The following is a 15,875-nucleotide window of genomic DNA, read 5'->3' as shown; positions in this document are numbered from 1 at the left end:
CAGAGGGGGAAACTGAGGCACGTAGAGGTACCTTCAGCATCCAGAGTCACAGGGCAGTGAGTGGCAGAGCTGCTGGGCCCCTGTCCTCTTACTCACATATTCAGACTAGTTTGCAACACCCCACAGGGCCCCTGAGGCTGTGCTCAGACATAGCACACTGTTGGTATGGGCTCCACCACGGGCAGGAGACAGCCCACTCCAGTCTCAGCAGACAAGAGAGGAGGTCCTCTAATATCAGCTTCGCTAAAAGCCACAGCCCTGCTCTGGACGCAGGCCGAGGTTCTAGGCCATCCAGCCTTAGCACAGAGCTGACAGTCCAGCATACCCACAGTGCTTACCTCGGAGAGGGGGCTCTGAGCCCAGAACAGGAAAGGGACCACCCAGGTTGTAGAGAAAGTCTAGATGCAGGCCTGGTGCTAGAGCCCAGGTGTCAAGTCACCTGCTTCTGGCCCCTCACATAACCCCTGCTGCCTCCCTAGTGGTCCCGTCCTCCTTCCCCTGACCTCCCATGAGGGCAAGCAGGGCCCCCAGGACCGGAAGCCGAGCTGAGCATCAGATCTCTACAGCCTCTGTCCAAGGCTGTAGAGGGTCTGCTGCTGGGATCTCCCTGGGCTCCTCCTGTGGCTGGCTTCTGCCATGAATGGGCTCAAGGAACATGCCCTCGGAGCCTCATAGTCCCTTCTGCTGTTCCTTGTGTCATGGGGGAAGGGCACTGGCCTTGGAATCAGATCTGGGTTTGAATTCTGTCTCCTCCATTCGTTGGCTGCCCGACTCTTTGTGAGCTTTGGTTTCCCCTTCTGTAAAACAGATGAAAACACAGCCAGATTCCCAGGGTTGTTGAGGGAAATACAGGCTCCTTCTTCACTCGGCAGTGGATGAGGGACCAGGGCTGTGTGCTGCTCACCTGTGGGGCTCTAGGGATGCTTGGCTCACAGGCTGGGTAAATGGAAAGCCCAGTCTGGCCTCCCCTGACTCTCCATCATCTGCAGGGCCCCCAGCCTGCTTTTGCAGCTGCAGAGGAAGTAAACGGAGTGAGGGGATCCAGAGGGTCAGGGCTTAAGTGGATGCATTGCAGGCTCAGGCCTGGGGTTCTACTTTTGACTTTTCCTCTGACTTACTAAGTCAATGCTGGGGAAATCACAGGATCTGGTTGTGTAAGGAAGAGACTAGAGTAGGCAGAAAGGGGAGAAGAGGTCTAGGAAGATTAAACTCTTATTCCTCTGAAAGACCATCCCTGGCCTCCCCATCTGCAAACTCTCCCTGTTTCCATCTATCCTCTGTAGGATCTGGTCCATTCTTCTAAAGTACATCTCTGAGTGTGCTGCTCACCCACTCAGGAACCTTCTGTGGCTCCCCATTGATCATGGGATAAAGAAAAGTTGCAAACAAAGGGAAATGCAGATTCAAAGGCAGGTCTCATGATTCTTGGCTGAGGGGAAGGAAGGAGGGCTTCCTGGGGATGAAGGATGATGTTTCAATTGAATTTGACGGACTTTGGCAGGAAGTGCTTGGCATTCTGATGAGTCGAGAGTACTCCGTCCATCAAGACCCAGTGAAGGCCAGAAAGCAGGACCATTTGAGGATGAACCTGGAGAACCACAAGGGCCTGAATAGGTAGAGGCTAAGGCATGTGTGGCAGGGCCAAGGGAGGTGACAGAACATGGTCAAACTGTGACAGACTTCAGCTGCCTGGATTCTTTCCTGCTGTCTTGAGAGGTGATGGAGAGGGTAGCCCTGTCGGGCTGGGGGAGCCAGTGCAAGGCCCTGTTCTGGGGGTGGAACTGGAGGCAGCAAGGCCAGAGCAGAAGCTGGAGGCTGGAACTAGAGCTGGCGTGCAGGCATCCCTGTGAGAGCAGCATTTTGGAAGAACTTCCTCCGCACCTGGCACAGGGCCAGGCACATAATAACAATGACAAGGATGATAGCTGCAGTTTATGAAGTGTTTACTACGTCAGGTGCTATTCCAGACACTTAGTGTGCGTTAACTCATGTTACCCTCATCACAGCCCTGTAAGGAAGATGCTATTATTATCCCCATTTTGCAGATAAGGAAATTGAACTTACGTGACTGGCCAAGCTCACGCAGCTAGTGAGTGACTGAGTCAGGGGTCATATCCTGATAGTCTAGCTCCAAATATCACTCATATCCATAGAATGTGCTGCCTTAATGGTTAAAGTAATTACTAAACAAATGGATGAATGAGAAGGAAGGATGGAAGGATGGGAGGGGGAGAAGGGAAAGACTATCTCTAATGCCTGGTACATAGCCTGGTACACAGGAATCACTCAATAAATATTTATCAAGTGTAATAATGAGTGTGACTGAGGTACTAACTGTACAGCCTAGGGATGAAAATGGAGTCACCTTGGGGAAAGGGGTAATCCAGTACTGATCCAGATGGCTCAGGGTGCACCTACCTGCCACACCCATCTGGCAGCACCTCACATCGGGGCTGAGGTGGGGGTTACTGTCTGGACTGTCCAGAGCTGAGTTCTCTCGGCCACTAGGAGGAGAGCTGTTGTGGTCCGCAGGTGTCTGAGCTGAGAGTATGTTCCTGCCTTAGTGCTTCTGTCTCCAGGAGAGGGTGGGAGCCAAGGTTGGAGTGGGGTCTCTTACCCATTGACTCCAAAGGGAGAATCTCAAACCCCTCCAACCTCCAGAACTGGTGAGGTTGAGGAAGCCCACCAATTGAAGTTATCTTGCTCTGTGTTCTGGAAGGATAACTTCCTTTCAATAAGCCTCAGTTTTCCCAACAGAAAAAGGCAGAGTGGTTGGTGGGGATGGTAGTATGCAAGGTTGTAGGTGTCCCCAAATCCTCACTGGATGTGCCCTCTCCAGGCATTTTCCAGTGGGCAGAGTCAGTCCCCAAAGATGTGCAAATGTGACCCAATGTTACTGACCTGTCCCTCCAGACCTGTGGGACAGACTGACCAATCAGGGCCTCCTGTCTTCCTGTCTGACCTGCAGCTCTCACCACTCTGGCTGCCCAGCCTGCTCCGACTGCTCTTCCTTCCTCCCCATTTCCCTCCTCCCCAGGTTCCCATCCTACTCCTGGGACATGAGGAGCTGGTGTTGGATGAGCATCCTGTGGGAGAGCTCCAGAAGCATTAGGAAACTGTCCCTTGACAAGGGGTGGCTGTGAGGGGCTGGGAAGAACTCCTGAACCAGATGCACTGGCTAGTCTCAGGAGAGAGGAGTGTCAGCCAGGCCCCAGTGAAGCCCCATGATAGCTGGGCCACTCTGAACTGGAACTGAATTCCAGTCGCCCTCTTGTAAGATGGAGACGCACAGTGTCGCTTACTCATTCATTCTTTTGACACATATTTACTGAACGCCTGCTCTGCACCATCCACTATTTTAAGTCCTGGCAGTACACGGTGAGAGAGAGAGAGAGAGAGAGAGAGAGAGAGAGAGAGAGAGAGAGAGAGAGAGAGAGAAAAGCACCCTGCCCACGTGAAGCTCACGTGTTAGTTGAGATTGACGAAAAATAAATAAATATGTCAGAGGGTGATAAGTGTGATGGAAAAATAATTAAGCAGAAAAGGGAACTGGAGAGTGTGTGTATCATTAGGACAGAAAAAACAGGGGCATTAATATGATGCTATCTTGGAACTTCCCTGGCGGCCCAGTGGTCAGGACTCTGTGGTACCATCGCAGAGTGCATGGCTTCGATCCCTAGTTGGGAAACTAAGATCCCACATACCGTGGCAGTGTGGCAAAAACATATATATGTAGTGCTATCATACATATGTACACACACACACACACACACGTGTAGAGCTGTCTTCTATTTATATGCATATGTATTTCAAGTTTACTATGCTTTGAACTGGACTGCCAGGGAAGTCCCTCAAGTTCCCTATTATGTTGAATTCTCATATGCAATTAAAAATACATACAATCCGTATTAGATGGAAAACTCAGGAACACAAATCCTGCAAGCCCCTGAGATATGTCTTATGCTAACATTCTGATTATTCGATCATTCACCACTTTAGAACCTTCATGTCCTGCTAAGAACCTGTCTACCATTTAGGATTGAGTATTTTTATGGTTCAGTATATAAAAATGCAATTTCACATATTAGCTTTATTTCTTTGAGAAAATTCTTTCCCAAGTTCATTAAGTGGATAGAGGGTCTCCTGTATGTGAAACACATGTTATCCCATGATTTTGAGGATAATAATGATATCCTATGGCTGTGGTGAGGATTAAATAAGTTAATGTGTGTAGATGCTTGTGAAGAGGCAGTTGCTGTTGTTATAACTGTTAAGTTTGTTAAGAGGTGACTGAGGATATAATTAGAACAAGGGCCATCTTTAACTGAACACTGTGTGCTGGGCACCATCCAGGTATATGATATCAAGTATGATCTTGTTTGTTTCCCATAACAACTTTATAAAATAGGTACCTACTACTATTCCCATTTAACAGATGGGGAAACAGAGGCTGAGAGAGGATAATCTCTTTTCATGGTCCCAGAGCAGGAAAAAAACCAAGCTGGTACCTGAAAGTTACCTGGCATGCTCATTGATGGGGGAAGGTCCCCCAGGGTTTGAGGAGAGCCATTTTGCACAAAGCCAAAATCTCTTCATAATGGGCCTGGTTCTGCCATGCCCTCTGCACCCCTGGACACAGCCCTTCAATCCTTGGCTTTGGTGACCCCCAGCCATACACACACAGGGCTTGGCTTGGCGTCTCCAAGTGCCCTTCCAGCTCTGAATTTCCCGTGCGTCCTGGTACCCGGGATACTGGGGGCTTGAGTCCATTCCATCGGACACACCAAATCCAGCCTGCTCACCAAGTCAGCCAAGTTCTCTGTGCGTCACGTCTATTTCTGCCCTGCTGGGTTTATAAATATGTGGCCTGGGAACTAGCTTCAGTGGAACCGGAGAGACTGAAGTCATGGCTATAAATACAGGGCAAGGCTGGCTGGGGTTGGGCAGGGGGTGCGACAGAGCCAATGCCAGCCTGGAAGGCCACACCCCAGGGGTCCTGTGAGCAGTCAAGTCTCCTCCGGGACACACAAGAAGATGGAGGCCCAGAGGGGCAAGGATGTGCCCATGGCCACACGGACAGTGAGGTCAGCAGTGGGCCTGGCCCACAAGGCTCCTGATTCTGAGAAGAGGCTGCTCTTTACACCTTCTACTCTGCCCAGGCTCACAAGTCCTCACCTTGCCCTGGGGCTCACCTAGTTTAACAAAAGCAAGATATTATCATTTAAGTTCATAAAATAAACCTCTACTTTTGATAACATATGTTTTTTATGTGTTGGAAATATTGGGGCTTTCAAATGTTTCATTTGAGGAAGTGTTCCATGACTAAAAATTCAGCAAATTGCTACCATATCTGCCTCCCACTCAACAGGACTTCCGTTTCACCATGCGCCTGGGCCCAGCCATGTGCTGGATCCCATTACTGACACAAAAGTCAGTTGTGTGAAGCACTTCCCAACTCTGTGCTCAGTGACATCGCTTTGGTAGCTCGAAGTGAGCTGTGGTGGGAGTCATTACACCATGGATATAGGCAAATGCTAAGAATCAGGGCTTTTTTCCCTCTAGAGTAGTTGTTGTTCAGTCTCTAAGTTGTGTCCCACTCTTTGTGACACCATGGACCACAGCACGCCCGGCTTCCTTGTCCTTCACTGTCTCCCTGAGTTTGATCAAACTCATGCCCATTGAGTCAGTGATGCCATCCAACCATCTCATCCTCTGTCGGCCCTTCTCCTGCTGCCCTCCATCTTTCCCAGCATCAGGGTCTTTTCCAGCGAGTCGGCTCTTCAGGTGGCCAAAGTATTGGAGCTTCAGCATCAGTCCTTCCAATGAGTATTCAGGGTTAATTTCCTTTAGGATTGACTGGATTGATCTCCTTGCTTCCAAGAGACTCTCAAGAGTCTCTTCCAACACCATAGTTCAAAAGCATCAGCTCTTCAGTGCTCAGCCTTCTTTATGGTCCAACTCTCACATCTATATATGACTACTGGAAAAATCATAGTTTTGACTATACAGACCTTTGTAAGCAAAGTAATGTCTCTGCTTTTTAATACACTGTCTAGGTTTGTCATAACTTTTCTTTCAAGGAGGCAAGTGTCTTTTAGTTTCATGGCTGCAGTCACTGTCCAGTGATTTTGTTAAACATTTAACTGTACACCACTGGCTAAGACCATTGCTGGTAAACCCCTAGACAGCCTGTTTGCTGGCTGTCTGAACTTGGGCTGGTTATTTTACCTCTGTGAGCTTCTTTCCGTCTGTAAAGTGGGAACTATAACCACACCTGCACCCTAGCTACTGTGAGAATTAGATGAGCTGGTGCCCCAAAGGGTTAGCACAACAGTTTCCAAACTTGTCTGCCTGATAGATCAGGCAGATAGGATCTTTTACATATCCCAGAGCCCTGGCCACACCCTAGGCCAATTTGATGACAACCTTTGAGGCTTGGTAGGTTTTGAAATTTAGGTTTGGGAACCACTCTGCCAGTGCTCAGCAACTATCCAGGGATCTCAGAGGAATGGGGACCATGCTGACCCCTTATCCTTATTCCATTTAACTCATGGGGTCTCATGGAAAAACAACTTTAAAAATGGTGGGGATTTGTTTGATTGTTCTGTGTAAAGGCCTAGTCTGCCTAAGACATACAGGAGGTGCTACAGAAGGTGTGGTCCTTCCAAGGACCCAGAAAGAGGGGCCTTTGCACTCTCCCTTCCAGATGTGACCCTGGCTACCCCACATACCACGGCAGACGGACCACAGGCTTACAAACCCCAAGGAGGCCTCACTTCATGTGGTTCTCAGCTGGGGAGATGGAGACCTCAGCCTGGTTCTTCCCTCCCATCCTAGAGAGAATGAGGCTGGTTCTTCTCGACCTACAGGCCAAGGGCTCACACAAGTTGGCTTAGCCTGGGAGACATCAAGCTGCTGGCTGGAAGGACTCACATTAAGAATAGAAACAGCAGTGCTTATGCCAAGGGCTTGGGGCCTCAGCCCAGCTTCCCCCTGGACCATCACCAACAACAAGCAATGATAAAAATAATCATCATAGTGCCTGACATTTATTGGCTGCTTCCTATGCTCTAGGATATAGCACAGCAAGCACCTTGAAAGGCAGTCTAGTATTCGGTTGTGAGGTCCAGTACGGTGGCCACTAGTCACAAGGGCTGCTTAGCTTTGGAAATGTGATGAGTTCAGATTAAGCTGTACTCTAATATTCACCAAATTTGCAAGACTTAGAACCCAATGAAGAATGTAAAGTGTCTCATGAATGACTTTTTTAGATTAATTACATGCTAAAATGATACTATTTTGGATTCAAGTGGGTGTATTATTAAGATAAATTTCTCAGGTTCCTTTTTTCCCACCTTTTTTTTTTTTTTTTAGTGTGGCTTTTAGAAAATGTTACATATGTGCTTGCATTTATTTCAATGGACAGCACTGGTATCAGGTTGGGAGGGCAGGCTCTCTAGGGCCACACTCCTGGGCTTTGAATTGTGTTCTGTGTTCTACCACTTACCAACTGTGAGAACTTGGCAAGTTATACAACTCCCCATGCCTCGGTTTCCTTATCTGTCAAACTAGGATAATAATAGTACCTGCCTCTTGTGGATTTAATATGCCTGGCACAGAGAAAGTACTCAGTAAAAATGAGCTATCGGGGGACTACCTGACCCTGGGCTGAGTGATACCCTTGGGTCATCTCTTACCTCATCGGTGCTGAGCTCCCTGTCACTGGCGGTAAATAAGCAGAGCCTGGAAACTCCTTGGCAGGCTGCTCTTGAGGGAGTCCCCAAGCTGAATGGGGTAGGAGAGACACTGGTGAAAAGATCTTTGAAGATGATTCCCAGCATGACACTGCATTATGCTGCTCTTTGCCCCTTGCTTCCCTAGAGGAGGAAATGGCAACCCACTCCAGTATCCTTGCCTGCAAAATCTCACGGACAGAGGAGCCTGGCGGGCTACAGAGTCGCAAAGAGTTGGAGGCGACTGAACACACTTATGCCCCTTGCTTAATGCTCTCTGTTCACCCTCTCTTACTCAACATGTCTTCCTTTCCTTTCACAAATCTTCACTCAACCCAATTGAATGTAATAAATGCTTTTAAGTGCCATGAAAAGCCAGCCCTGTGCAGGACACTGGGGATATCAGAGGGAGAGCAGATGTGGTTCCTGCCACTCAGGAGTCTAGCGTGGGCAGAAGGGCATGAGACAGGGGCGTGAACAGCTATAATACAAGGTGGCAGGTGACAAGGGTCACAAGGGCCTCAATCTCTCTGAGCCTCAGTTTCCCCATCTGTAAAATGGGGTCAATGATAGCACGACCTTCTAGGCACTGTTGTGAGGATGAAATGAGATGATGCAAGAGAAGCACTTTGCCCTGTGCCTGGCACATGGACAGGCTTGGGAAGTGTTGGTTGTTACTCTGGCTCCACAAGGGCTGGCATCATGTGAGTTTTACTCTCCATTCATTTATTCAGCAAGCAGGGTTTTTTGTTTTTTAATTTTTGGCCGCCCCACAAGGCATAGGGAATCCTAGTTCTTTGACCAGGGATTGAACCCGCTCCCCTTGAAGTAGAATTGCAGAGTCCTAAGCAGGAAACCCCTGGCAAGCAGTTTTTAAACACACCCTATGAGCCTGGACTGCTGTTGGATCTGGGAGTACAGTGGGGGCTTGGATAGGTCGAGAGCAGGGCAGGGTGGCGCAGGGAAGACAGACAGTAAGCCATCAGATGAATAAATAAACCAAGTATTTTCAAAAATGAGAAGTGATCTGTAGAGGACAGAGGGAGGAAGTTCACCCCCTACTCTAGTGCAGCTGCTATCGCACCCCTAGGTGCCAGTGTAACGCCTGCACCCAGGGGGTGCTCAATAAATGCATGTTGAGCAGACCTCAAATCTGAGGCCCTGTGGACGGAGGAAAAGAGTGGACTGGTTCTGCTTGGGAGACTTCCCTGGGGAGAACCAGACTTTTGGTCCACCAATGACCTCACAGGCTAGGGAGGCAGGAACCAGGGCTGGAGGTCTGGGTTCAAGCTAGGGTTATGATCTGCCATCTTGTCCAAGCCACTGACTTCAGGCAAACCCTTTCTCCTCCGTTGCCTCCATTCACCCACCCCTCCATAAAGGGTGCTGCCCAGGGGTTCCTCCCTCCCTGTGGATTACCCTGTTGGAGACTCTGTCCTCATCCTGGGGGTCCATGGGGCAGGGGCAGGAGTTGAGGCCCTGGAGAGACCAGGGGAGCGGGTGTGCTCAGGACTCCTGGGGACCCCTTCCCTTCAGCACAACCTGTTGAAAGAGCTGGAGTCAGGAGACACTGATCTTGGCCTCTTTCACTCAGGCCTCCCACTTTGGCCTGTACATCTTCAGTGTCAGAGGCCTCACTTTCCAGAGGGGCGGCTCATTCATTCCATCTTTAGGGTCCCTTTTCTAGAGAGGTGAAATCTCCCCACACTCTATCCTACTGAGCTTAACCCCATCCTCTGAGTATTTTCTATTCTCTCCCTCAGGCTAAACTTCAGTCCCTTCAACTGTTTCATACAGGAAAGAATTTCTGACCCCTTCCAGCCTGTTGACCCTCCTCTACCGTCAGCCTATCTGTCAGATTCTCAGAACTAACATGACCACAATAAACCAGGAAAATCAAACCAGCACAGATTATGGCAAGACCATTACCTCCTTCATTCTGGGCATTCTATCTTTATTAATGCAGCCTAACAGGAGAAAGGAACGGTAGAGAATGAGATGGTTAGAGAGCATCACTGACTCTATAGACATGAATCTGAGCAAACTCCAAGAGATACTGGAGGACAGAGGACCCTGGCAGGCTATTGTTCATAGGATCGCAGAGCCAGACATAAACATCAGAGCAACCGAACAACATCAGATTAACTTCCCCCCTTCAACAGTTATATCTCTGCTGGATTATATTATCCATACGGTTCACAAAGACGTCACTAAGCTGCTGCTATTTTTCTGCCACATTTCCCACACCCTGGACCTGTGCAGTTGGCATTTTGAGCCCAGTAGAGGACTCTGATATATGTATATATATCTTAGTTTGATTCTCGACTGAAAGGATTCTCAGTGAGTGGTGGAGCCAAGGTGAAAGAAAGTAATAAGCCCCCCAACACACACACACACACACACACACGAAAAATGAAATAAAATAATGGAAGGGAAACATGTTTTGTCAACAGGCATCCAGAGCTATCATTAAGGGAGCTCAGGACACACTTGTTGAGGCAGTGGCTGGCTGGCTGAACCATGTGAGGGTGAGAGATGCGGGATGGTAAGGTCTAGGAGGCAGACTGAGTGTCAGGGGTCAGGCAGGTGACTGCACGGAGCTGTGGCAGGGATGCTGGTAGAAGAGGCCTGAGGGCACTGAGTATGATGTGAGAGTCTGTGTTGCCCCGACCCCCTGCCTTTCCTCCCGCTAAGCCTTGCTCAGCACACAGACATCCAGCCCCGAGCCTCCACTCTTCTGTGCCCTCTCTTCCCAGGGCCTGAGAAAAGGGCAGCAGCACACTGCCAGTCACGTGGTGTGGACCGTGGGGGTGAGCGTGCTGGTCTCAGGGCCTGGCACAGAGCCAGGGCTTTAGTGCCCTCAGAGTCAGTGAGGGGCACCATGTTCCGGGCCCTGCTGCTCCGAGACCACTTTCCCATCTGTACCCCAGGGCTAATTACAGTGCCTGCCTTGTGGAGTGGCTGTGAGGCTTAAACAAGTTTATCCAAGTAAGGAGCTTAGAGCTCAGGGTAAGTGCATGGGAGGTGTTACTGTAATTGCAGCGAAGGGCTGAGCTGTGCATGTTGTGGGGTGAGAGGAGCGAGGTGGTTAAGCTGGAAGATGCTATGGAAACCCTCCGTCCCCAGCACCCACCCTCACCCTCAGACCTTCTGTGCCCTGTATCTGTGCATGTGTCTATGTGCCTTGTGTGTGTTTGTGAATATGTGTGTGTCTGTGTCTGTATGTATGCGTGTGTGTGAGTGTGTGTGTGTGTCTGCACACACAAATATGTCTGTGTGTGTGCGTGTCTATATGCCTGGATATCCGTATCTGTGTATGTGTGTGTGTGTGCGTGAGTGTGCACACACCCCGTGTGGCGGGGGTTGTTGGAGTCTGTCTGCAGAACGGCTGGGAGTGGCCCGGGAGGTGGCTCCGCCAGACCAAACAACCCCAGCGCTCGGAGCTCCAGGCTTTTCTCTGAGTCTGTTTGCTTTCTTTCTCTCCTTTCCGGTTCTCCTTCAACCGGTTCCCGCTTCCAGGCAGCAGAGCTGGAAGGAGGCCCTGGCAGGGTCGGCACGGGGCCTCCCCAGCTCCCTCTCCCCGCAGGGTTCCCACCCTCTCGCCTCCACCCCTCCAGTTCCTGCCTCGGCCCCACTTGGACCCCACACAGGCCCCTTTCCTTCTCGAAGCCTCACTTTTCCGTTTCCTCCTTTCTCTCGAGACCCTTCAGGTGGGAAGCCTGCCCCACAGCCCTGCTGGCAGGGACAGGAGCCCTGTTGCTGCCCACCCTCCGCCCGGGGACGGGCCAGAGCTCCAGAAGGTGGTGTGCGTGGCAGGTTCTGAAACCGTCTAGGGGGATGCCTTCCCCGGGCTGTGGAGCCTCTGGCCACCTGGCCTTCCTACTCCCGGCGCCTTGGCCCTGACCAGGCATGAGTGGGACAATTTGAAGTGAAGATTTTGAGGGACCTGGCCTCAGGCCTCCAGGTTCCTTCTCTGCTAGAGCAGTGTTCTCTGGGCACCTGCTACTCACTGGGAGTTCTAGGTTGGCCTGTTTAATCGCCATGGCTGTCCCACAAGGTTGGTAGGTGTTATCCGTGGCCCAGCTTTACAGAGCGTGAAGGAAGGTGCCGGAAGGTTCAGAGCCAGGGAGCCAGGCCTGGGGGAGCCCGTGCTCTTCCCTCGTCTCGCTGCTCGCGCCCTGTGTCCCCTGCCCTCCGTGGAGTGGCAGTGCCATTTCCTCCCTAGGTCAGACCTGATACCTTGGAGATGCTATTTATTGAGTGCTGGGTACAGTGTGTGCCAGGCCTTCTGTGCCATCACCCCCGACTCCTTGTGACAGTCCATGTTACAGATCAGGAAAGTCGAGCTGAGAGAGATGCAGGGGCCTGGACTTCTGCTGTGGTAGAAGAGCTCAGGGTCACCTGATCCCTTTCTTTTTTTCCTCACCCAAGAACAAACTTGAGCTTTCTTTTGCCTTCTGTCAATATTATCAGTAGATCTGGGTTTGACTGCTTTGTCACTGCTTCATACCCTGTGTGCAGCAAACCCAGGAAAAACAAGATGAAATCTAAGGAAGCAGGGCTCTCGGGCATCCCTGTGGGTAGATAAGCTACAAGTTTAACTACAATTCTCTCCTTCCATCCGAATCCATGGCTGAGTCCACCATGGGAATATGTTTAAGCACAAGGTGGTCATATAAACAGTTTCATTTTCCAGATGAGAATGTTTCCTTAGGAAGAAGTTGCTCTTTAAGCCCATGTCCTCCCTGCTAATCAGGGCCACCTCCCACTCCCAGGCCGGGCTGATCTCTCTGTAACGATGCCCATAAAACTGTCCAGGTTTCCGTTTGCCCTTGGTCTTGGGCGTAGCTGCTGGTCATTCTCAAGGCCACTGAAAGTCACTTAGAATGTGATAAGTTCCACAAGCAGGAACTTTGGCCATGACCTCGGCCAGCTGCTTCCCCAGGGTTTGAGATAGCTAGTCCAGCCCCCAAGGGAACCTGGGCCCAAGGAGTGTGGATGACTACATGTGGTCCATCCTTGCTCAGGGAGCTCCTCCCCAAACTCGCATGATTTGTCCCCCACTTTCCCTGGGAAAGCACTTTTGTAGAGGAACAAGAGGGCTTCTTCAGTGGCTCAGCAGTAAAGAATCCACCTGCATTGCAGGAGACACAGGAGATGTGGCTTCAATCCCTGGGTTGGGAAGATCCTCTGAAAGAGGGCATGCTAACCCACTCGAGGATTCTTGCCTAGAAAAATCCCATGGACAGAGGAGCCTGGTGGGCTATAGTCCATGGGGTTGCAAAGAGTCAGACATTACTGAAGTGACTGAGCACACACGCATGCAGGCGTGCATGCAGAGGAACAAGAACCCTCTAGAGGCAGATGGATGTTGGTCCATCCCAGGGCAGAACTAGAAAATTACTTCAGCCTCTTGAGGTCAGTAGGCACACTAAGGCCCCAGATGGTCAGGGCGCTTGCCCTGGGCGCCTTCCTCCGCACCTGCTGCCTCCCCAAGAAGGGGCCATGCATTCATCCCCACGAGGATGCCATCCATATCCGTGAGCCCTCTGAATGCCCTCCTCCCACTGCAGGATGACACAAGACAGGCAGTCTGGGGAGGTGAACTTCCTGCATCAGGGCGATGTGCGCTAGCCTGGAGGGCTGGTGATGAGACAAATCACCAGTGAAAATCCATGGAAAAGGAGGCATCATCATGAGTAACAATAGCAGCAACAGGGAGTCTTCCAGGGGCTGAGGGTGGAGATGAGGGAGTACATCCTCAGTGATACCAGCTCCAACCAGCCCAGCCTGGAGAGGTGACGGTGCCCTGCCATGGGAGGGGCTGCCCACACCCCCACACCCTCCCAGGGCACCTCTCCTGGGCCAGCCCTGGGTTGGCACATAAAATGCAGCCAAATGGCTGGGGAGCTGGGGCTGAATGGCAGGAAAGGCTGAAGCTAGGGCGGCCCCTCGCCTACCCACCCATCCTGATGATTCAGTGCAAGGCTGAGGCCAGACAAAGCACTTGAAAATGTCAGTCAGGGAACAATCTCTTTCCCCAACTCCCTGCCTCTGACCTTGGGCACGCAGCCTCAACCTCAGATGGGCTGATCTTTTTTCCAGATCTGCCAATTCCATTTGCAGTCCCTTCCTACACAACATAACACAACACTACACGACACACACACACACACACACACATACACACTCTCTCTCTCCTCCCAACCCTCCCCGCAAGGTGACAACTGAACTTTTTACTCCAATCATGGAATTTCAGGGCTGCTAATTTGTGGAGGCCAAAAAATGATCTACTTGGCAGATCACATTTTAGATCCTGGATAACCAGAATCCACACTCTCGTGAACATTAAAAATGGTAGAAACATAAAGAGAGTCTGTTGCCAAAATGGACAGGACCCCAGGGATCTCCTAGCAATCCTGTCTTCATTCATTTGGGTGGTTTATATTTTTCTTTAAATCCACTCCCTGGTTTGGATTTTATATATTTTCCCCTAATGTGGGGGGGGGGTATAAATAACACACAACCTTTGTTAAAATGAAAACTGGCAGTCCCCGTGGCACCATCTCCAAGCGGCCAATGGTGTGCACACCACACTCTGGGAAATACTACTTTGGTCTACACTTGCTGTTGGGAGGATGGGGAACTGAAGCCCAGAGTTAGGAGGAAGCCCATCTAACATCCAGAGCAGGGCAGTGGCAGGGTCACCCCCAGAACCCAGAGCCCAGCTCCCACCAAGGCTTGCTCTTTTGGAAGAGAAGACTCAGGTCACAGGGCCCCCGGCAGGGGGTTGCCCCTATTTGCCGCAGAATCTAGGTGTAGCCGTTCTCCAAGGAGCCCTTGTCCCAGTCATCCCCTGACCCCTGCAGGTTGGGGCAGCCCCATTCTGTCCTCCTGGTGCCATGAGCAAGCTCTCCCCTATCTTGGGCTTGGTTTTCTTACTTCCCAGGGCTACAGTGAAGGTGCCACGTTCCTGGAGGCAAGCACTCTGAAAAAGATGAAGGTGGACGAGGGAAAAGAGCCTGTTGTCAGCCCCTTGCTCTATGCCTCAGCCTTTCTCCCTGGGAAATGGGCAGAAGTGGTGCAGGTGTGAGGGGACTGAGCTGGGCTGGAGGCAAAAGGAAGGAGGATGGTGGCTACAGAGTACAGCAGAGAAGGACCACCACCAGCTCAGCCCGGCTGTCTCCTCATCCCCGGAGGACCCTCCTAGGGGGCAGCCAGCAGGGTCCCAGGTGCTGAGTGTTAGGTAGGAGTCTGCCCAGGATTCAGGCCACAGGAGGCCACGGGGAGACTCATTTGGTCCTACGAGCAGACACCCCACCAACCTGCAGATATGCTTATACACACACACACACACACACACACTGCCCACCCGCCCATGCAATGTGAACACACACACAACTCATGCATCGCACACACTCTTGTACACATGCAAATGACCCCGAACCTCCCTACCCCCAGCCATCCCTGGGCACACAGTGGGGGCCAGCCTGCATCTCTCCTCCCCCCAGTCCCCAGCCCCAGGCCTGGCGGCTTCTCTGTCCCGCTGCCTGGGAGACACATGTGGTTTCAGTTAGCAGCAGAGCGGGCATTTCCGTCCCAGACATCAGGGCCCTGCCAGGCCCTGGCCCCAAAGGCGCCCACAAGAGGGGCCACCTTGGCCCCCATCCCTCCACTGGCCATCCCAGCAGCCCCAGAGGCCCCTCTCCCCAGGAAGACCCTGCTCTCGTCCTCCATGGTCTCCACCTCACCTGGAGCCGAATCCGTACCCTCTCTCATGGGGACTGCTGTGCCCAGGCTCCAGCCACGGCTGCCCGCCTGCCTCCTCACTCCCGCTCTGTCTCGAGCAGGCTGAGCGGGATGGGAGGAGGGCAGGGTGTCAGGGGGGCGGGCGGGAGGGAGGGGAGGGGGCGTGTGGAAATGAAACTTTAATAACAGAGCCCCTTTTGTTTCCGAGCATATGGGATATTTCATACATACTGAAGACATTAGCCGTCTATATTTTTAAGGGCTCGGGCTAAAGGATGAATAAATACAGCCCATATTCTGCTCGGCAAACACGCACAAGAGTGCTGACTTCTGGAGCATTTCAAAACCCAAAGAAAAAACCCCCGGTGACACCGGACACTTAAAAGTAAATAT

The 15,875-nt window shown here is 51.4% G+C and overlaps 1 protein-coding gene across 2 annotated transcripts in view; it reads right to left on the bottom strand.

Moving 5' to 3' along the window:
* The window catches only part of SYNPO (synaptopodin), a 57,089-nt gene extending 41,477 nt beyond the window's left edge, over nt 1–15,612 (bottom strand). Inside the window, exon 1 of one of the 2 annotated variants that reach the window (XM_015472302.3) lies at nt 15,485–15,612. The gene's annotated coding sequence lies outside the window, so the exon portion shown is untranslated. Of the gene's footprint in view, nt 1–7,697; nt 7,720–15,484 lie in introns of those variants that run through there. The other variant, XM_024994350.2, reaches the window with a different exon arrangement.
* Nucleotides 15,613–15,875: the final 263 nt, after the last annotated feature.

This window comes from Bos taurus, chromosome 7 (assembly GCF_002263795.3).
Source record: "Bos taurus isolate L1 Dominette 01449 registration number 42190680 breed Hereford chromosome 7, ARS-UCD2.0, whole genome shotgun sequence".
NCBI lineage: Eukaryota > Metazoa > Chordata > Mammalia > Artiodactyla > Bovidae > Bos > Bos taurus.
The sequence above is the reverse complement of the archived record's forward strand: the minus strand, read 5'-3'. Positions and strand labels throughout refer to the sequence as shown.